Below are 22634 nucleotides of genomic sequence, written 5' to 3' on the forward strand. Positions count from 1 at the left end.
GGCAGCCGATCAATGATTCTCTCTCATCATTGATGTTTCTCTCTCTCTCCCCCTCTTCCTTCCTCTCTGAAATCAATAAAAATATATATTAAAAAAAAAGAAGAAATTGACATCTGTTGTGTCCCAACCTCCAAGATTTCAGGATTTGATTTGTTACCACAACAGAATCCTGCCTATCACTGGCAGTCCTGGGAATAAAAGAAAGCAGCTAGAGGCAGAGGCGATTGTGATCACAGACTGGGAGGTGAGGAGCAAGGCAGTGGCCTCCAGCTGCCAGAACTGAACCTCAGTGGAAAGATGAGGGTGAGCCTGGCCAGCATGAATGACTCAGTGGCTTAGCATCGACCTATGAACCAGGAAGCCATGGTTCGATCCCCAGTGTGGGGCATGCAGGAGGCAGATGATCAATGATACTCTCTCCTCACTGATGTTTCTCTCTCTCTCTCTCTTCTCCCCCTTCATCTCTGAAATCAATAAAAATATAGTAATTTTAAGAAAGGACAAGGGTGATATAGAACAGCTACAGATATTCCTTGACTTATGATGGGGTCATGTCCCAATAAATTCAGCTTAAATACGGGAAGTCAAAAGTGCATTTAATACACCTAACCTACCAAACATCATATCTCAGCTTTGCCCCACTATATTAGTCTACAGTTGGGCAAAATCATCTCATTGCTGCTGCCAAGCATAATGAGAGCATCTTACACCACATATTGCCAGCCCTGGAAATGATAAAAATTTAAAATTTGGAGTATGGTTTCTACTGAATGCATGTCACTTTCGTGCCACTGTAATGTCGAAAAATTGTAAATCAAACCATCGAGCTGGCCTGTACTCCCTGGGAATCGCCACTTTCAGTTCCTGATACAGCAGATGAAAGGACCCAGAGCCCTGGCTTCCTTCAGACAGGGCTTGCCTTGGAGGTCCTTATCGAACACAGCTTCTCAGGAATCACAGCTAAATCTCAGCCCCTGGGGGTGGGAGGAGCCCTAATACCCTGGAAAACTCTTTTAGCTGGAGGAAGCTGAACCAGCAATGCTGCATGAAGGGCCAGGACTAATTCAGGCTGACAGCCTTCCTCTGCCCTCCCTGCTCCATCCCAGAGAATAAACCATACTGTCAGGTCTAATTTGGGACTCAACTGATGGACTGAGCAGAGCATCTATGCATTCTGGCCACAGAGGTCAAGAGCAGCCCATGTGTTAGAAGCCAGTGCTGAGAAGCCTGGGAACTAGATGGAAAGGGGTGAAACGACAACAGCTGCGGGTTTCCAAATAGACCAAAGAAACTCCTGTCTTCTGCCATGAAATTTCTGGCCCAGGTCTCAACTCGACAAGCCCTGTTCCCAGAGCACAGTTCTACCATATCCAGGCACCATGCAAGCTTGGTGCTGGACATAAGGTAAATACTCATATGTGGTGAATGAACAATCACAACAGCAGCAGCTAAAGTTTATTACCTTATGGGCTGGTGACTAAGCTGCCTAACTTCTGACATGTAGTAGGGGCTAATGAATGTAAGCTCGGTCATAACCACCAGCTCATCTATTATGACTACTCTTAGTACTTGAGACTCGTAATCACATTTTAATTCTCAAGACAACCTTAGGAGAAACAGAAGCTCTCACGGTATCATCTTTCTAGGAGGTTATCCCTGTAAGCCTAGTGCCTAACATAGGACCAGAAATGGGATATGCCCGGTCAATGTTAAATGGATGGGTGAATGGATGAATGGAAACCCAAGTCCAAACCCTTTATATAGAGGAAGGGAGGGGAGATTCAGAAAGGAAAACCTGCTCCTTGATGCATATCTATTCCTCCTCTAAGACCCAAATTCGCTTCCAGGAGTCCTCTCAGAACCCCAAGCAGGGCTGGGCACCTCCTCTGGACTCCCATTATCCCCTGGATTCCCTACACAACCCTGACCACTATGAGCTGTCACTGAGGGCTGCCTCCCTCGCTAGATGAAGAGCCCAGTGAGAGCAGGACCACCCAGGCACAAAGCTGTCTCACCCACACCTCAGCACTACACAGACAGGCACAGAGGAGGGCCATGCTAAATGCTGTTGAGTCGACCAGCAGAACCCAAAGAAAGGAAAAACCCCAGGGCCAGACACCTCATTCTGCGAAGAATAATGAAAAGCACAGATACAATTTGTTTGCGGAAAGGGAGGCCAAGAGAAGTCTTCTCAGCCATTTGCAAGTGTTGAAGAGCAGCCAGGAAGACAAGTCGCTGGTGCTGCTCACCCGACTGGACCAGAACTAGTGAAAGGTAGTTACACAGAGCAGATGTGATTCACAAGAAGTTTTTAATGATCAAAATTTCTCCAAAGTAAAACATGCTGCTCTCTTCCTCCCTCACTGGAAGAATTTAAACTGAGGTCAGAGAGCTAGCTGTCTGGGCATCCAGGTCCTCCGTGGAGGCAACAAAGCATAGCGGCCAAGAGTCAGGGCTGTGGAGACAAACTGCAAAGGTTCCCACCCTGGCTCCTCTACTTGGCAAATGACTTCACCACTCTGTGCCTCAGTTTCCAAGCCATTCCTATGGGGAGACCATAGCAGCAACTTAATAAGCTGGGTGTAAGGAAGGACTGAATGAGACCATGCATGGAAAGTGCTTACAGCAGGGCTTGGCACAGTCTACATCCACCAATGTTAATTATTATTGTTTTCCTTCCCCTGTAGAGCCAGGCACTGCTGGCTGCAGACCTTCAATTCGCTCTTTCGTTGGCTTCCTCCTCGGGAGAGGCTGAGAAGCTAAATGAAATTTCCCACCCTCCTGGAGCTGGGGGAGGCCATGTGACCCATTTCTGGCCAATGAGATGTAAGTGGAATCATCTGTGGGGAATCTGGGAGTGCTTAAGCAATCCAGAACTGAAAAATACATGTTGCTGGAGTTGAGCCTCCCTCTCCTTGCTGGCTGGAGCTGCAGCAGCTGGAGCTGCAGCAGCAACCTTGTAACCATGAGGGGAAGGCCAAGTAAATCAGAGGTTCCAGCCTGAACAACACTCAGCCTAGCCTCTCAACTAATGGTAGCCAAGTTACCTCCAGGTTTATTGTGATGGGAGAGAAATCAATCCTCATTTGTTTAAGCTGCTGTGAGCTGTTTTTGTACCTGAAAGCATTCCTGGCTGATGCACCCACCATGACACAAATGGCTCGGAGCACAAGTCCGTGGTAATCATTTGTCAAACTCAGTTCAGTTTCCTGGTTGAGAACCCCAGATCTAGAGGAGAAAGAGTGAAAAACTGAGCCAGAATAGTGTTTACCAAAAAGCTCAGTCACTGTGTTCTACTCTTCCTTTTCAGCTACATCTGCCCCATCTGTATATTTATTCAATTACAACTAAAATACAGAAAAATTTCCTGAATAATCAACGGAAGACTCGCTGGAGAGAATTTTGATAACTAAGGCTGGAAAGTGGAGACTTGTAGGAGGTGCAAAAGAGCTGGTCCGGCTCCCACAGATAGCAACTGAAGGTCCAGAGAGATATCTCAGCTGTAGGGGGTTGCCACCAAGAACTCTGTGGTTTAATCCCCAAGCTGGGCCCCACAGCAGAGAGCTCCAGAACTGAGAAGGGTACCCACATAACATCTGGCTGGGAAAAGCAGCAGGTTGCTGTCTGCCAGGGAGGGATAGCTGGAAATGCAGGCACCCTCTAAAGCAGTGGTTCTCAACCTTGGCTGCACGTTAGAATCATCACCTGGGAATCTTTTTAAAATCCTGATTTCTGGGCCTCATCCTCCAGAAATTCTGTTTCTTGTTACTAATGTTGTGGCCCCACCCCATAACAAAGAAACAGAATTTCCCAGAGGATGAGACCCATAAATCAGGATTTTAAAAAGATTCCCAGGTGATTCTAATGTGCAGCCAAGGTTGAGAACCACTGCTCTAAAGGGTCAACACACAAAATTCCCTGTGGAGCCACTCTCCTTGTGCTCCGACAGAGGGTGGGCAGAGTGGATTGCAGCTGTGTCAGCAGAAGCCAGGGTTGGGGAATCTAGGGTTAGAACTCAGAAGGCAGACAGACACTCTGCTTTCCTGTGCTGAGTAATTCCCTCACACTGTGGAGGTCATCTTTCTCATGGAGACAGTTGCTAGACAGGCAGCTTTGCCTGGGGGGAAGACAGTTGACTCACCCTATTGGAAAACCCCTTGCCCACAGTGAGGGAGTGTTTGAGGCCTATAAAGAGACTGAAAATAACAACTACCCTCCAGGCAGGAGTGATTGCCCCACCCAGTTGAAAAAACTCACTTCAACTGTGGATAATTGCCTGAGGGCTATTCAAGATGAAATCCTATCAGTCTGTAGTCAGAGGCAGTCTCTGGAAGCTTTGAGTCTTTGCCTGATCTAATTAGTCAGAAACAGTGTTTGACACTGTCCTGCACTAGAGATTGAGAGGCATAGCAGATCTACCTAATACAGTGGTTCTCAACCTGTGGGTCGTGACCCCTTTGGTGGTCGAATGACCCTTTCACAGGGGTCGCCTAAGACCATCCTGCATATCAGATATTTATATTACGATTCACAACAGTAGCAACATTACAGTTATGAAGTAGCAACGAAAATAATTTTATGGTTGGGTCACAACATGAGGAACTGTTCTTAAAGGGCCAGAAGGTTGAGAACCACTGAATTAATACATGGTCACAAATCCAAACAGTCATCCAAAATGAAGAGACAAAGAAACAACCCAAAAAAGAAAGAACAAGAGAACTCATCAGAAGAGATAGATGAAATGGAAATAAGAAAATTTATCTGATATAGAGTTCAGAATAATGATGGTAAAGATGATCAACAGCAAGAGAAAAGATACAGTTAATAACTATGGTAAACAAAGATGGGTTACCAACTATGGAAACAGAAATAAAGAATGACATAGCACAAATATACAACACATTGGAAGGAATACACAGCAGATTGGGGGAAGCTGAGGATCAGATCAGTGAATTAGAGACAGGGTTGAAAAAAATCACTCAAACAGAGAACCAAAAAGAAGAAACAATTAAAAAACAGGAGGACAGCTTAAGGGGGCCGTGTGACACGTGAAACCTAACAATATTCGAAGAGCAGGTGTTAATGAGAACAAGATAGAGAATGTGTTTGAAAAAATAATGGCAAAAAACTTCCCAAATGTGGTACAGGAAAAAGCCACACAAGTTAAGGAGGCACAGAGAGTTCCAGGCAAGAAGACTTTTAACAGGCCCACACTCAGACATATCATAATTAAAATGCCAAAAGTTAAAGACAAAGAGAGAATTTTAAAGACAGCAAGAGAAAAGCAAACTGTTACCTACAAAGGAGCTCCCATAAGGCTGACACCTGATTCTCATCAGAAACAATACAGGCCACAAGATTACTCTATTGAGCAAGGCTATCATTCAAAATAGATGCTCAAATAAAGACCTTCTCAGACAAAAAAGGACAAAGGAGTACATTGCCACCAAGCCAGCATTACAAGAAATGCTATAGGGGACTTCTGTAATGAGAAGAAGAAATAGAGAGAAACCTAGGCATACAGAATTAAAATGGCAATAAATAAGTAAATTCCTATCAATAATAACCTTAAATGTAAATGGGTTAAATGCTCCCATAAAAAGACATCGGGTAGCTGAATGGATACAAAAACCTGACCCAACTATATGCTATCTACAAGAGACCCACCTCAGAACAAAAGACACACACAGGATGAGAGTGAAGGGATAGAAAAAAAAATTCCATGCAAATCGATAACAAAAAAAGCTGGAGTAGCAATACTCATATCTGACAAAATACATTTCTAAATACATCACAAGAGACAACAAAGGTCATGCCATAATACTACAGAAATTTATACAACAAGAGGATATAACCTTGGTAAACATATATGACCCCATATAGGAGCATCTAAATATATAAAAAAAACTTCTAGAGGACTTTAAGGGAAAAATCAACAACAATACAGTCACAGTAGGGGATTTTAACACCCTGTTGACTTCACTGGAGAGATCTTCCAGACAAAAACTTAACAAGGAAACAGTGACTCTAAAGGACACACTGAATCAAATGGATTTAACTGACATTTATAGGACATTTCACCCAAAAGCTATGGACCACTCACAATGATAGCCCACATGTTAGTACACAAAACAAGTCTCTACAAGTTCAAGACTGAAATCATATCAAGCATCTTTTCAGATCACAGTGGAATGAAATTAGAAATCAATTACAGTAAAAATTCCCCAAAACATTCAAACACATGGAAGCTAAATAGCATGTTATTAAGCAATGAATGGGTTACCAACAAGATCAAGTATGAAAGAAAAAAGGTCCTGGAAACAAATGAAAATAAACACACAACAACCCAAAATCTCTGGGACACAGGAAAAGCAGTCCTAAGAGGAAGTTCATAACACTACAGGCCTACCTCAAGTAAACAAGAAAAATTAATAATAAACTATTTAACTCTACAACATAGAGAACTAAAAAGAGAACAAAGCCCAGAGTAAATAGAAGGAAGGAAATAATAAGGATTGGAGTAGAAATAAATGACAGAGACTAAAAAAAAACCAAAAAACAAACAAACAAAAAAACACAAGAAAACCAATGAAACCAAGAGCTGGTTCTTTGAAAGGATAAACAAGATTGATGAACCATTAGCCAGATTCATCAAGAAACAAAGAGAGAGGACCCAGAAAAATAAAATCAGAAATGAAAGTGGGTAAATAATGACTGAAACCATCTATCTTACCTAATAATAGACAAACATGTAAATTGACCATTCCTCCGCTATGCTCACCAGCCAATCAGGAGAGTATGCAAATTAACCCAACAAAGATGGCGGTTAATTTGCATACATAGGCGCAAAGCAGTGGAGCGGGAGCGGCGAAGACTGAAGGCTCTGGCCGGAGCAAAGGCCTGAGTCCTGGGTGCTGGAGGAAAACCAGTGTCGGCAGCCAGGGGAAGGGAAGGCCTATTGCACGAATCTCTTTGTGCAATGGGCCTCTAGTAATAATAATAAAAGCACAATATGCTAATTAGACTGGACAGCTGAACGACCTTCCGGACGAAGCCAAGGCTTCAAGGGCCAAGCCCCTTGCACAAATTTCGTGCATCGAGCCTCTAGTAGAAATATAAAGGGTTGTAAGAAAATACTATGAACAAAAAATCCACTTCCAAGCTCTTTTTATGAGGCCAGCATTATCCTAATTCCAAAACCAGATAAAGACACTACCAAGAAAGAGAATTAGAGGCCAATATTCCTGATGAACACAGGTGCTAAAATCCTCAACAAAATATTAGCAAATTGGATCCAGCAATATATTAAAAAGATCATACACCATGACTAAGTGGGATTTATTCCAGGTATGCAAGGCAATTTCAATATTCGCAAATCAATAAATGTGACACATCACATAAACAAATTGAAAGACAAAAACCAAATGATCATATCAACAGTTGCAGAAAAAGCATTCGAAAAACTCCAACACCTTTTTAAAAAGTATATGTAATTTTTTTTATTGATTTCAGAGAGGAAGGCAATGGGAGAGAGAGATACACACATCAATGATGAGAGAGATTCTTTTATTGGCTGCCTCCTGCATGCCCCACACTGGGGATAAAGCCCACAACCTGGGCACTTGCTCTGACTAGGAATCAAACTGTGACCTCCTGGTTTATATGTCAACGCTCAACCACTGAGCCATGCTAGGTGGGCCAACACCTATTTTTTTTTATAAAAATTCTCAGCAAAGTAGGAATACAGGGAGCATATCTCAACATGATAAAGACTATTTATGACAAACCTACAGCAAACATCATACTCAATGGGCAAAAATTAAAACCATTTCCCCTAAGAACAGGAACAAGATAGGGATGTCCACTTTCACCACTCTTATTCAACATAGTACTGGAAGTACTAGCCACAGTGAAAAGACAAGAAGAAAAAATAAAAGGCATCCTAATTGGAAAGGAGGAAGCAAAACTCTCATTTTTTCCAGACTAGAGGCCCAATGCACAAATTCGTGCACGGGTGGGGTCTGGCTGGCCGCGCCCCAGTCAGGTGGTTGGGGCTGGGCTGGCGGGGGTGAGGTGGGGCGGGCGGGGAGAGGAGGGAGATGGAGCCACAGGAGGTTGGTCAACCGTCCCTGCCCCTGGTCAGGGTGGGGGTGGGTAGCCAGGCTGGCTAGGGGGAGGGGCTGCAGGAGGTTGGCCGCCAGCCCCAGACCCAGTCCCAATCGGGTCGGTTGGTTGGCCACAGTTTGTGTCATAGCGACCGGTCATATTGGTCACCTAGCTTTTATACATATAGATGACATATTGAATATAGAAAGCTCTAAAGCAGTGATTCTCAACCTTCCTAATGCCGCGACCCTTTAATACAGTTCCTCATGTTGTGGTGACCCCCAACCATAAAATTATTTTCGTTGCTACTTCATAACTGTAATTTTGCTACTGTTATGAATCGTAATGTAAATATCTGATATGCAGGATGTATTTTCAGGGGTCGCGACCCACAGGTTAAGAACCACTGCAAGACTCCACCAAAAAACTACCAGATTTAATAAACGAATCTGGTAAAGTTGCAGGATACAAAATCAATACCCAAAAATCAATGGATTTTTTTATACACCAATAATGAACTCACAGAAAGAGAAACTAAACAAATAATCCCATTTACCATTGCAACAAAAACATTAAGATACTTGGGAATAAACTTAACCAAGGTGGCAAAAGAACTGTCCTTGGAAAATTATACAATGTAGGAAAAAAAAGGTAGAAGAAGATATAAACAAGTGGAAGAATATACCGTGTTCATGGATTAGTAGAATCAACATCATTAAAATGTCCATATTATTCAAGGCAATTAAAAGATTCAATGCAATCCCTATTAAAATACCAATAGCATATTTCACTGATCTAGAACAAGTACTCCAAAAATTTATATGGCATCAAAAAAGACCCCGAGTAGTTGCAGCAATTTTGAGAAAGAAAAACAAAGTTGGAGGAATCACAATACCAGACTTCAAGTTATACTACAAAGCCACCATAATCAAAACAGCCTGGTACTGGCACAAAAACACGCATCTGGATCAATGGAACAGAATAGAGAACCCAGAAATCGACCTAAGCCATTACGCTCAATTAATATTTGACAAAGGAGGCAAAAGCACACAATGGAGTCAAGACAGTCTCTTCAATAAATGGTGCTGGGAAAATTGGACAGATACATGCAAAAAAAAAAAAAAAAAAAGAAAAGAAATTAGACTCCCAACTTACACCATGCACAAGAATAAAGTCAAAATGGATAAAAGACTTAAACGTAAATCGGAAAACCATAAAAATCCTAGAAGAAACCACAGGCAGCAAAATCTCAGACATCTCTCATAACAATATGTTTATGGATACATCTCCTAGGGCAAAGGAAATTGAGAAAACAAACAAATGGGACTACATCAAAATAAAAAGCTACTGCACAGCAAAAGAAACCATCAACAAAATAAAAAGGGAGCCCACTATGTGGAAGAACATATTTGGCAATGACACATCTAATAAAGGGTTAATACCCAAATTATATAATGAACTCATACAACTTAAAAGAAAGACAATCCAATTAAAAAATGGGCAAAGGACCTAAACAGACACTTCTCCAAAGTGAACATACAGGTGGCCAAGAGACATATGAAAAAATGCTCAAAGTCACTGTCATCAAAGAGATGCAAATTTTAACCATGAGTTATCACCTCGTATCTGTCACAATGGCTATCATCAACAAATCAACAATGACAAGTGCTGGCAAGGATGTGGAGAAAAGGGAATACTAGTACACTGCCAGTGGGATGCAGTCGGGTGCAGCCATTATGGAAAACAGTATGGAGTTTCCTCAAAAAGTTAAATATGGAACTGCCATTTTGACCCAGTGATCCCATTTCTAGGAATATATCCTAAGGAACCCGAAATACCAATCACAAAGAATGTATGCACCCCTATATTCATAGCACAGTTTACAATAGCTAGGATGTAGAAATAGCCCAAGTGCCCATCAATAGATGAGTGGATAAAAAAGCTGAGGTACATTTATACCATGGAATACTATGCAGCTGTAAAAAAGAAGAATCTCTTACCCTTTGAGCCAGCAAGGAGGGACCTGAAGAGCATAAAGCTAAGTGAAATAAGCCAGACAGAGAAAGACAAGTATCATATGATCTCACTCATATATGGAGCCTAATTAACAAAATAAACTGATGAACAGAGTGGATCCAGAGACATAGAAGCATGGAACAGAGTGCGGAATCTTGGAGGGCAGGGTGGGTGGGTGGGAGGTAATCAACCAAAGACCTTATATACTAGAGGCCCGGTGTGCAAAATTCATGCATGGGGCAGGGGGTTGGGGTGTCTCTCAGCCCAGCCTGCACCCTCTCCAATCTAGGACCTCTTGGGAGATGTCTGACTGCACCCTCTCCCATCTGGGACCTCTTGGACATCCTTCTCACAATCTGAGACTGCTGGCTCCTAACCACTCACCTGCCTGCCTGCCTGATTGCCCCTAACTGTTTCTGCCTACCAGCACGATCACCTCCTAACCGCTACCCTGCCGGCCCCTTCACCCCCAACAGCTACCCTGCTGGCCTGATTGACGCCTAACTGCTCCTCTGCCAGCCCAATCGCCCCCAACTGCCCTCCCCTGCCAGCCTGGTCACCCCTAACTGCCCTCCCCTGCCAGCCTGGTTGCCCCTAACTGCCCTCCCCTGCTGGCCTGGTCACCCCAACTGCCCTCACCTCTGGCCTGATCTCGCCCCCAACTGCCCTCCCCTGCCGGCCTTCTTGTGGTGGCCATTTTGTGATGACGTGGGGGTGGCCATCCTGTGATGACATGAGGGAGTCGCGCGAGAGCCACCTAGGCTTTTTTTTGTATAGATATGCATAACACACGGACACAGATAATAGGGTGGTGAAGGCTTGGGGTGCGGGCAGGGGAGGCCTGGAGAGGGTTAATGGGAAAAAAGGGTGACATATGCAATACTTTCAACAATATTTATTAAAAAAAGAAGAAGAAAGAAAGAAAGAAGGGGAACCCAGCAGACAGAAACTTAACCAAGTGATCCAAGTTAACAACCCCAGTGATAAGACACATGGACACCAAGAACTCCCTGATACAATGCACTGAGGAGGGCACATGACTTCTGTGGTGTTCTGCCAAATATGCATAGCCTCTAGACATGAGAAAACATCAGACAAACCCAAACTGAGACAGTCTACAAAATAACATAGTAGTTGTCTTCTGAACAACCATTACAGATCGGAGATTAAGGAGACATGACAATTAAATGCAGTATGGGGTCCTGGATAAGATCTTGGGACAGAAAAAGGACATCAGTGGAAAAACTAGTGAAATGTGACTAAAGTCTGTCATTTAGTTCAAAGTACTGGACCAGTGTTAATTTCCTCGTTTGAACAGTTATATTAAACTTATTTAAGATAGGAATATTAGGGGAAGTTGGGTGATGGGTATGTGTATGTAAATTCTGTACTATTTTTACAACATTTTTGTAAATCTAAAATTCCTTCAAATAAGAAAGTTAAAAATTGTGCTAAGAAGCATCCTTTGATGGAAATCTGGACCCTAGAGACTGCCCCACAAACATTCTACTGGTATCCAGGCAGAACCTTAGGCCAGAATGAAGAAATGCAATGGTATTCAATAAACAGCCAAGAGAGAAGTTACTGCCTAGATCTACTCAGTTCCCAAAGTTCCACTGACTAGTGTCTGCAACTGAGCCAACATCACTGCCTGAATCCAGAGTCTGGATGCCAGAATCTTCTACTCTCCCACTTTCTACCGTGTTGGAGTCTTGGTGCTTCGAGAATCAGACAACACCCCCTAAGCCAGTGGTTCTCAACCTTCCTAATGCCACGACCCTTTAATACAGTTCCTCATGTTGTGGTGACCCCCAACCATAAAATTATTTTCGTTGCTACTTCATAACTGTAATTTTGCTACTGTTATGAATCGTAATGTAAATATCTGATATGCAGGATGTATTTTCATGGTTACAAATTGAACATAATGAAAGCATAGTGATTAATCACAAAAACAATATGTAATTATATATGTGTTTTCCGATGGTCTTAGGCGACCCCTGTGAAAGGGCCGTTCGACCCCCAAAGGGGTCGTGACCCACAGGTTGAGAACCGCTGCCCTAAGCACCCTCTCTGCATCCTGCCAACAAAGGCCGGTGTCCCACTTAGAAATGGCCCAACAGGAATGCCTCATATTCTGAGGCCCACTCCCCTGCTTAAACTCTATCCCAAAGAAACACAAGAAGGTATTCATTAACAATCCCCATGAAACTTAAATGTAACATATTCAAAACCCTTATGTGTAATTATGTGTAAACTAGAGGCCTGGTGCATGAAATTCGTGCACAGATACAGTCCCGAGGCCTAGCCAGCGATTGAAGCGCAAGCGTCTGGCGTGGAAGGGCAGGTCCCAGTTGACCTCTGGGCCTTGGGCAGCACCTGGGCCCCTGGGTCCCCACATGCCCCCCTCTACCTGAGTTATTGGGCCCCCACCCAGCTCCCTCAGTGCCTGGGAGCTGGATGGTAGCCCCGCTCCCCTCCACTGCTGCTGGTCGCCATCTGCGGGGCAATTGGCGGGGCGATTGGGCCCCACTCACACCTGTCTTGGCCTGGTGCTACCCACTCACCTGCTCCACCATACCACCTTGGTCCCACTCTGGTCAGGGTCCATTGGAGCCAGCAATGCCTCCACTGCTGCCTGCTGCTAGCTCTGTGTAGCTGATGCCCGCCATGTTCTGCACCACCCCCTGGTGGTCAGTGCATGTCATAGTGAGCAGTCGAACTCCAAGTCAAACTCCCAGTAGAGGGGACAATTTGCATATTAGGCTTCTATTATATAGGATACCTACACTATATTTTTTGTTTATGGAGGAACAGCACATCCACATGGGTGGGTGATGGGGCCATTTTCTATCATGATTGTAGTGACAGTTACACAAGTGCATGCACTTGCCTAAACTCAGAAACTATATACCAAAGATTGAATTTTACTTTCTGTAAATTTAAAAAACTGAGTTTAAAAAGTTGAAAAAAAAGAATGACACACTGATGCATGCTATGAACAAAGACTTCCAAGGTATATTACTGTTGAGGACAGTGGGAAGCTGCTATAGAGGCAGCAGCCACATAGAATGGCTTTTCTCTTTAAATGGCAAACTCAAAAATATACACACACACACACACACACACACACACATACATATATGTTCATGAATGGGAAGAGGTCTGGCAGGACACCTACTCAACTTCTGGCGGTAATTACTTCTGAGGAAGTTAGACTTTTGGTATAGAGGGGCAATGAAGGAGACTTCCATCTTTCCCTTGACACTCTTTCAAATTCATTTAAAAAAAAAAAAAAGAGGCTTAGGTGTACTAGTTGTAAAATGTAAGCAAACAAATAAACAACCATACTGTACTCACCCTTAGTACATTCTGAACTCTAGTGTTCCTTGAGGGTCCCAGGAGAGCTGATGTCAAAGATTGTGCTTCTACAGAGACAGAAAAGAATAAGGCTATATTTTTGGCCAACCGGAGCCTTTCTGCTAATTGTATTCTGTCATTTACAAATTCACTCCCTCAACAAGTATTTATTGAGCACCTGCTCTGTGCCAGGCACCAAGGGATACCAGTGATCAAGACAAAGTTGTTATACTCAGGGAGCAGACATTCCATTAGGTGAGGAAGACAATAAACACACAATATGAAGTCAGGGAGCAGGGTGCGGAGAGTGATGCAGCTGCTATTTCACAGAGTGGTCAGAGGCTTAAGGAGAGGACAGAGACATGAATGTAAGAGACTAAGAACTATGTGGCTAGCTGAGAAAGAATATTCCAGGTCACGAGAATGGCAGAGAACCTGAGGCAGGTATATGTAGGGGGAGCATTTGAGTAGCAACAGGAGGTCCATGTGCCTTGTGCAGGATGAGTGAGGGGACAAGTGGTGGGAGAGGAGGACAGGGAGGTGACTGGGGCAGATAGTAGGCCATTTTGAGCACATTTCCTTCAGACACTTGTGAGGAGTGGCAGAGAAATAGCACTTATCCTCACATGTAACTTTATATTATTAATTTACTAGTGGCCTGGTACACAAATTCATGCACACTGAAAGGAAATTAATTAGAAGAAATATTTTAATATTGCTATTTGCCTTTCTATATAATAGAAGTAGCAACCAAATTCACGATCGACAATGACAGATCAAAAAACACATGTGCGATTGGCGCCAGCGTGAGCTTTATATGTATTGCGCATGAGCGAGTCAACTTAGCCTTTTATATATATATAGAATAAACTTGTTTAATTAGACCTGCTTTCTGATTTAGCTAAACTTTTTCCAGCCGAGCGAAGCACCCCAACTTCTCTTTCAGGTAACTGTCAGCAACACAACAGTAAATATTAACATGAAGCAGATTATTAATGTAGATTGTGCAGAGAGAACAAAGGGTGAAATATTTAACTGAAGCAGTGTTTGACTATATTCTGTGCAGTGAGAAAACCTGAAGTCATTTCCAAGGTCCACCATTTCTTACTTCTTTTCAGTCGGGTCAAGTTTCTAAGCTTTCTAAATCTCCATTTTCCGGCTAATGAAAAGAAAATAGGATTCTACTGAGTCTCCTATCTACCTACTCCAGGACTTCTGTGAGGATCAAATGAGATGAGGCACAGGAAAACAAGTCACAGACATTTGGTTAAAGTGTAAATGTTTCCACCTGGCTATAAAGCAAGTCATGTTCCTAGGCTGAAGAAACTACAAGGAGGCTAGTTGCTAGGGAGAGGAAGCCGGGCGTTGCTATGTGATGTCATTACCTGGTGCCCACAGGCACCGTTTCCAGGCTGGGTTGGGCTGTGGGATGGATTTTGCTCCATGGGGTCTTGGCAGTGTCAGCTGCGATCTGGTGGAGTGTCGCTCCGGGGTGGTGGTGGGGCCCATGTCCCACTTGGGGGAAGCCAAGTGTTGCTTTGTGGGTGCCAGGTCCGTCATGCCGTTTCTCTGTAAATGGCCAGTGTGCATCACAGCAGCTCCTGTGTTGAGCGTCTGTCCCCTGGTGGTCAGTGTGCAACACAATGACCAGTTGGATGGTCGGACACTTAGCGTATTAGCCTTTTATATATATAGGTGCTTTTGAATATTTAGTATAGTTGTTCATATTTAAATAGATATTTCATGGATGAATGAATGTCTTCAGACTGAGAAGCCACTGTCTATATTGTTCACCATCCCATTTCAGTTTAGGCCAGGAATTTACTAAGTCAGGGAGATGAGCTCTGAGAGGACAACCTAGAACCTTCTGTCTTAGCAGACATGTGCCTACTCATTTTACTCTCCCAATAACCCTAAAAATAGATACTATTATTACGTTCATGCTACAGATGAGGAAACTGAGGCATGGAGTGGGTAAGAAATCCACTAGCTGAGGCATCCAGCCAGTCAAAAGTACACTATAGCTGGGATGAACCCAGACAGTCTTGCTCCAGACTACTTGACCAGGCGACAGTCATGGCAGTCAATGAAGAGAGGGCTAACCACCGGCTGGCAATGTCTCCCTGACCCTCCTCCCCAATACTACTATGGCCAAAATGCTGCCCACATGCCAAGGTCATGCTCAAACACTAGCCAGCTCCTCCAGGAAGCCCCCCAGGAAGGAAACCCTAACAAACCAACTTTCCAGGGTACAGAAATCAGAGCAGATTCAATAATCTTGCCTCTATGCTCCTGGTTCTTAAACTTCCTCATGCTAGGGACTCCTGTTGGCAGCCTGATAAAGAAGGGCATAAATTTCTTCTCAAAATCAGGTTTTTAAATGTATAAAATACAATACACAAGATTACAAAGGAAACCAATTATATATATTCAGACTAGTGGCCTGGTGCATGAAATTCGTACACATTGAAAGGGAATTAGAGGAACATAATTTGGACTCACTATCTAATATCAATAATATGTGAGCCCTAACTGGTTTGGCTCAGTGGATAGAGCGTCAGCCTGTGGACTGAAAGGTCCCAGGTTCGATTCCGGCCAAGGGCATGTACCTTGGTTGCGGGCACATCCCCAGTAGGGGGTGTGCAGGAGGCAGCTGATCGATGTTCCTCTCTCATCAATGTTTCTAACTCTCTATCCCTCTCCCTTCCTCTCTGTGAAAAATCAATAAAATATATATTAAAATAATAATAATAATAATAATAAGTGAGCATGAGGCAGTCCGTATTTCTGAAATTCAATGACATGAATTTTAGCTATTACTTTGCCAAATAAATGGAATTTACTGATATCATTTAAAAGAGCATTCAGCTTAATATTAAAAACTCTGACTACCAAGTCAGGTCTGTTTTCAACTTTTTTGCCAGCATTGTAAATTGTTTGCAATATCTGCCCATTTGGGGTTGCATGTCGTAGTTATGAATAAATCAGGCTTGCCACACTTCGTTACAATTGCCACAGCATCCTGATATTGTTGTTGCATATTTCTGGGACTACCCTCAAAAGATGATGGAAGTATTATCATTTTACCAATCGGCACATTGTCATTTTCAGATCTAGATTTGAGATAATCCATCAAACCACTATATTTTTCACCTCTCAACTTAGATTGGTTTGCTTTGATGAAATTTATCCGATTGGCCTCCACTTTTGAATATGAATCCATGATAAACTGTTGAGTTAATTTTCCTGCATTTAAAATATGATTGAACGTGTCCCGCACAGAGAGATGAAATCCGTAATACTGTATTTGTGTGACTCGTGTCCTTACATTTTGTCTAGTATTATTGTCGATTACGTTGTTGTCTCTGAGTCTTAATGCAATATCTGTTCCCCAGCCTTTTTCACCATATGGAAAAAGAATAGGATGTCATTGCATCTAATGTAGGAAACAGGATACTGATTTGTTTCATTGTAGTGGCATTTGGATTATTGGGATCTGGTTTACAATGAGTGAGCAAGTCCTTTTCAAAAGGAGGTTCTCCATCTTTGTTTCTGAATATGACAGCAACCTCGTTTACACGGGGAGAATTGTATCTACCTGGGTCACTATTACGATCCTATTTAATTGCCATTGTTACTTCTGTGGGAGCAATACCTTTTGCTGCTGCTTCAGATTGGGCTTCCTTTTCTACCTCATGCAGCATCTTGTACAATTTTGTTAATTCATTTATTTCATGCATGAGGTTGTTGATGTTGATCATGAGTCTTTCTGAGCAGCCCTGGTTTTCTGGCATTGCTAACTTTTTGCTTGTAGCTTCAGTTGTATCCAAAATATGAAGTGAGCAAACTTCCGAGAAACACCATCTGAAGGATGTAAAGTTCCAGTACAGTGATAAACTTGTCCGTGTATTCTAAAACAGTATGGCCCATATCCGGATGGCAATGCAATATTTGCACCCATGGAAGCAAAAGCAAAAGAACTATTTATGGAAGGAATATTTTCCATGAAATTTTTACTGTCAGGATCTTCGTTTGTCATTAATCTTTTTAAATATGCTGGGTAAGCTGGAAAATGTATATCATTTGGACAGACTTTCCCTTTGCTACAACATCGAGTAAATTTCCCATCGGATGGTTTTTCATCAGAGAAATTTAGTGATAGGCAAAATTCACATCTACAGTCATTCCACAACTATGTTCGAGAATTGCATCCTCATGTACTCCATTTTTGCTGAGAAGTCAATTCCTACCAGTATTGGTAGTACTTGTTGATAACTGTTCTCTAGACATATTCTGTCATCGCCACCGCCTTCTTTCAAATTCAAAGGCATGTTGGTCTTTAGACATTTTCTGTTGATGACGCCAGTGTTTTTCAGCATCAGAGCAACGTTTTTCCAGTAGTTGGTCTTCAGATACATTCTTTCGCAGGCACCGCCTTCTTTCAAGATCAGACACACACTGCTCTGCAGACATTTTCTGTCAATAACGCCAGCATCTTTTGGCTGCAGAGCTACGTTGTATCAACAGTTGTTCTTTAGACATAGTCCCACCTCTCTACTGTCACAGTCTGAGATGCAGGTGAATGAGAGTCCTGGCGGTCAGGCCACTGAGAGCTGTCTGACCAATGGCTGATTCTGGATGATTCTGTGGGGGTGGGACTTCCTCCTCCCTGCTATCAGTTTCCACAGCTGTGATGAGGAAGCTGGGGTGACAGAGGGAGCCACGCCCCGCAAGCCACCCTCTCTCTCACTCTGCTCTATGTCCTCCTACTCTGCCAAGTCCTCTAAACCTGCTCTCTTGCTCTGCTCTCTGCCGGCGAAGGTCCCAGAGCCCACGGGCATGGCTTGGCGCAGCTGGCCTTGCCTCCCGGGGTGGCAATTGTCCTGGGAGCCTGCAGCCACCATTGCCTCCCGGGGTGCTTGACACCTACATATGCAAATTAACCCACCATCTTTGTCGGGTTAATTTGCATAGCCATTCCTGATTGGGTGGTGAGTGTAGTGGAGGGACGGTCAATTTACATGTTTCTCTTTTATTAGTGTAGATGTTAAAAATATCTGTAAAATACAACCAAATTTGAGATATAGTAATAATCATGCTTCTTTATGAATGTTTTAAATTACGAAATCTCAGTGGTGGATCCAATGACTACAGTTATTTAGAAATAGATGAGTCTAAATGATATTTTTTTTACATCTGCACCAACTATAATGTGATATGGAAATATTTATGATTTCTAGCAGTGACAGTCAGAAGTATAATTAATACAGTTGTGAAAATGCTAAAATTTCAGATGGTAGGGAAAATAAAGATGTAAATTTCTTCCCAGCCAACTTCACAATCCTCTAAATTCCATCCAAGGATCCTTCAAGGGTCAATGGTCCTGAGATTAAGAACCCCTAAACTATACCTGAGATTAGGGAAAGGTGAAGCATGTTCCCAGGAAAGATAATAATTTGGGGGTGGGGGTAGACTCAGATACTGAGCATTGGCTGTTTTGACTTACATTGCATCTCAGCCCTCTGAATCTCACCTTTCCCACTCAACTCCTGTGGGAATGACCCTACACATAGGAAGAGGGGAGGGGTACTAATATGATCCTAGCCTGACTAATAAAGCCACTGTACCCCCTCTTTCCTGCCCCTGGACTCAGATGGCTCAGGGTGGCCCTGGCATTGAAGCCAGGCTGACTAGGCCCAATAAATGGCAGGCTTAGGACATGTCCTGGGACCACAGGGAAAGAGATTATTTCCCTGAGAGCTGCAAGTGGTTGATATACCCAGGGAGCTGCCCAAGAGACTACCTGAGGTTAAAATCAACACAGAGAAATGCAGAGGTGGGAGCTGAAAGGAAATTAGGTCCTGGAAACCTTAGGAGAGGCTCTGGATCCAGCCATGCTTGAAGCCATCACATGTACATTGTCACAGACTGTGAGTCCATACATTTCCTTTTATACTGAAGCAGGCTGACCTGCATTAGTATTTGCTCACACAACTAAATGACTCTCAACGAATGTGGAAGGGGAGAGACAACTGTAGTTCTTGATGATTCCCACAACTCATTACCAAGTCATTAGGAAAGCACAAAATAAAATTTAAAAACAGTTACTATACATAGAAAGAGCAAATACTGAAAAATACATACTTTTTTAAAAACTCAGAAATAGCCTGTTGTGTAGGTACTATCCCTAAGCTGGTCTATGAGTCCCTAACAGTTCTCGTTTTCAAGATGCTTGGGAGGGCAGAAGGGAACCATAAGTCCCCAGAACATTTTCCTTTATCACCAGACTTCCCATTTTAAAAATTCCTGGGATGGTCAGAAAGTCCCTGCAATAAAGCTCCTGTAAAATTTTAATAGCTGCCTCTTAAAATTTGCTTTTATGCTGCTCTAATTTTCCCCCTTTCCTTCTCTAGAGTGATGCATATGGCTCTTGAAAGACTCATCAGCATTGACAGACTCATCTGTTTCTCTGGGTTGGGAATCTTCTTCCTGCCAAATAGAGGAAGCTATGATGTCCATCAGTCTGGGATCCCTCATACATGGGAGGAGCCACAGCAGAGAGGAAGATGCCAAGAGGTTGTAGAAATGGCAACAAAGGTGGGCTATAGATGTCCCAGAACACCCACTATAACAATAACCCTGTCCCACCTGTCCCATATGTTAAACTCACAGGGCCAAGCACAAAGCTTCCCAAGGATTATACCAAGAAACAGAATCCCAGATGAAAGAACCTGGGGGTGAGAGAACATCCTGGTCCAACTCCTAGCCTGAGTGGCTCCTCCCCTCACCCACAGTGATGGGTTCTGGGAGAAACACATGACCTAACCAGGGCTAATCAGAGTTGGCCCTGGAAATTTTGCTGGAATTACTGGGGGAAAAGGATTGGATGTAAGGCAAGGGTTGTTGGAGGGCTACTTTGCTCCCTGGAAGTAGGGGTGGAACACCTGAGAATGAAGTAAAAGCTGAGAGAGGCAAGCCCGGAAGTGGAGAAGGGTGGAATTTTGAGAAGAATACTTGAATACTGACTCTGGTCAGACCAGCTCTGGGATTTTCTCAGGTCCTAGAGCCTTTGCAGTGTAAGCCAGTTTGAATTTGGGAGATTCTATCATATACAACAGAAATAACTTATTGATTGAACTGGAAGGGATCTCAGAAATCAATACAGTGCTCCTTCATGTTTGGGTGAACATGATCCTTCTAAGAAGCTGATAAAACTATATCATGTCTCTCCAGAAAAAAACAAAAACCCACAAAATACTGCATGTCTCAAAGACGTCAAAGACCTCTGAAGCTGTCCACAGAAACTGGTGAAGAACGCTTGGATCTAGTCTGATCTGTCCACTTGATGGAAAGTGAGGTTCAGAATGCTTCAGTGAGTTGTCTAGAGCCCAGGGCCAGCTGAAGGCAGAGTCAGGCCTCACTAGATCCCCAAGAGGTGCCACCCTTAACTCCCCTGAGTATGGTCCTCAGGGGAGACACTACAGAGGGTCAGGGGAGGAGTGGGTGAAGCTCCAGGCCTCCCCACCCCATTTACCTAAAATAGCTCCACTTTGTTCTGTTTTATAAAATGGGCTTTCAGGGAAGTGTCTGATCATGGTTCCATCACTCCACAATCAACATACTGAAAACCAATCTCTTATATCATGTTTCAAAGTACAGTGGCCCTTGAACACGGTCGAAATTCTATGTATAACTTGTGATTCTACAGTCAGCCCTTCACATCTGTGAATTCAATTTCACTAAGGATCAAAAACAGTTAATTTCCATTTTCGGTTGGGGATCCAAGTTTGGGAAACCGCGGTGGGGCATGCAAAAATACTATGAGGTTTTGATAGCGCCATGGCTCCATGTGGGATACTTCTGTGAGGCTGGCCAGCCAGGGTGCTGCTCTCCTGACCCCAAGGCAGCTGGTGTGCCTGGGCCTTTCTGTTCCTGTGTTTCTGGACCTGACATTTCTAGTCTTCTCTTGTATTTCCATCCCAACTCATATGGAAAGGCTCATCCAGGCCCTGGACAAGTAACTCAGTTGGCTAGAGTATCGTCCCAATACCCCAAGGTTGTGGGTTCAACCCTCTGTCAGGACACCCACAAGAATCAACCAATGAATACATAAATAAGTGGAACACAAATTGATGCTTCTCTCTCCCTTCTTCTCTCTAAAAAGAAAGAAAGAAAGAAAGAAAGAAAGAAAGAAAGAAAGAAAGAAAGAAAGAAAGAAAGAAAGAAAGAAAGACTCATCCACCCACACTTCTTCACTCCCTTTCACTTGGTCCTCTCTAAAGACCAAACAAACAAACAACAACAAAAACACAAACGTGTGGCTAATCTGACTGGTCAGAGATTATGACTGTTGCTGTCACCTGCTTTGCTAGTTGGCAGGTTATTAGCCCCAAAGGCTGGGACCAGGACCACAAGCTCTCCAGAGATGGCAGCAGGCTCTCTTCTGTCTTGGAGAACACACAGCTTGGGCAATGTTCACCCACCTCTAAGATGGCCTGGCCACATGTACCCTCCTGACCAAGTGCTGACAGGGGCAGCCAGGCCTCTCTCCTCTGTGTAACGGGTTGAGTACGTGGCTGATCTAGGCTTTGAGATTGCGGTGAAGGAGGACCAAGCCCACTGGGGCCTTCTGCCATAAGCTGCATTCTCCTTTCTAGACTTTATCAGAGCCTCACATTGAGATACCAGGGAATTAACCTACCAATAAAGTGGTTCAATCCCTCTTCATTTAGAGAAGATTCCCATTATACCCACCCCCATCCAGTCTCTGATATACTGACTCAGGAAAATATCTGTTCATTCAAGTGCCTCTACCCACTTGCCAATGAAGAAAAGCTGCCATGTGAAGAAAGGACTTTGCCTTGGGAAAATCTAGGCCCTCGACCACTATACATACGGCAGCCACTGAGATCATCTTACAATTAATCATGTTTTCTCTAATGACCTATATTCTATTAATTATACATCAATGCTTTAGCCTGGTTCTTTCATTGACTGATTCAGTCCACAATATGACTATGAGGATTTCACATTCTCATTTCCTGTCTTCCTCTCCCACCCAAGAGAAGCATCGTGGTACAGGGCTTTAAGGACTTCACTCAGAAGTGTCAGGGAACTATCATGCCTCCAGTCTAGCCCAAGTAACTCCATGG

At 43.4% G+C, this 22634-nt stretch overlaps 1 protein-coding gene across 10 annotated transcripts in view; it reads right to left on the minus strand.

Annotated features, from left to right (window-relative positions):
* The window catches only part of SIPA1L3 (signal induced proliferation associated 1 like 3), a 306933-nt gene that overhangs the window by 198665 nt on the left and 85634 nt on the right, over positions 1-22634 (minus strand). For 9 of the 10 annotated variants that reach the window (XM_070398660.1, XM_070398659.1, XM_070398658.1 and 6 more), the window contains one exon: positions 13483-13550. The exons of the other annotated variant lie outside the window; for it this stretch is intronic. The gene's annotated coding sequence lies outside the window, so the exon portion shown is untranslated. The remainder of the gene's footprint in view (positions 1-13482; positions 13551-22634) is intronic. 10 annotated transcript variants of the gene reach the window in all.

This window comes from Myotis yumanensis, unplaced genomic scaffold, assembly GCF_028538775.1.
Source record: "Myotis yumanensis isolate MYYU_CA2020_CCGP unplaced genomic scaffold, mMyoYum1.0.hap1 SCAF_18, whole genome shotgun sequence".
In the NCBI taxonomy this organism is placed as follows: Eukaryota; Metazoa; Chordata; class Mammalia; order Chiroptera; family Vespertilionidae; genus Myotis; species Myotis yumanensis.